Here is a 1,063-nt window from a genome sequence, read left to right on the forward strand (position 1 = left end):
CCCAATTCTTTTAATTTCTTGTTTTTAAAATTTTTATTTAGGGTCTCACTAAATTGTCTGGGCTGGGCTCAAATTTGCAATCCATTCACCTCAACTGGCAACAAGTATTATTAATGTATGGCCTACTAATGTTTCCACCAGATCACTTCCTTTCCTTTCTCCTTCAAAAACTCAAATTTGGGCTGGCGAGATAGCTCAGTGGACTAAGCACCTGCTTAGGCAAGCACAGGGCCCGGGGTTCGATTCCTAGCACCACATGCCACCCTGGCCCAGCCCCTGGGTGCTCTGAGCTGGCAATTGAGCTCTGGCATGGTGGCGCACACCTATAATCCCAGCGCTGGGGAGGCTGAAAACAGGAGGAGCACTAGGAGTCTGAGCTTCATGGTGAGACCCTGTAAACAAAACAAAACGAACTCAAATTCTTGCTGAGCAGGATGATATACCCCTGTAATGTCAGCCATTTGGAAGGCTGAGGCAGAAAGTTCTCAAATTCAAGCAATTTAGTGATTTATTAGCTATGCTTAGCTTGTTTCAAAATTAAAAAGAGAAAACAAAAAGGCTGAGAATGTAGTTCAGCTCAGAGATGCTGAATTCAATCCCCATTTGAGGGGAAAAAAATATTTGTGACAGGAAAAAACAACCTCCTGTATAGGATGCAGGGACAGGAAGTGGGTGGCACACACCTGTAAACCCAGCCTTCTGGGAGGCTGAGGCAGGAGGACAAGTTGGAACAGGAAGTTGATGGAAACATTCAGGGGAGAGTCTAAGAATAAAGAGAAAAAGGTTGATATTGATAGTTTTTTTCAGGCCCCTGGAGGCAGCAGAGAAACAGGCAGAAGGAAAAAGAGAAAGGGGCTTTGTTATATTTGAGGACACGGAGAGAATCTGGGGAAGATGAGAAATTCTCTCAACTGGAACAAAGGGAGGCTGGCTCTTGTGGCCTTTTGCCAGGGGTGGGGTTTAAGGGGGATGTTTCCATATACCTGAGGGAGCTGAGTGGGGGTCTTCCCTGAGGCGGTGGCGGGAAGGGTGAAAGGAAGCTGTATCCTGGGCTGAGTTGGAG

Source organism: Octodon degus, unplaced genomic scaffold (genome assembly GCF_000260255.1).
Source record: "Octodon degus isolate 3935 unplaced genomic scaffold, OctDeg1.0 scaffold00164, whole genome shotgun sequence".
Taxonomy (NCBI): Eukaryota; Metazoa; Chordata; class Mammalia; order Rodentia; family Octodontidae; genus Octodon; species Octodon degus.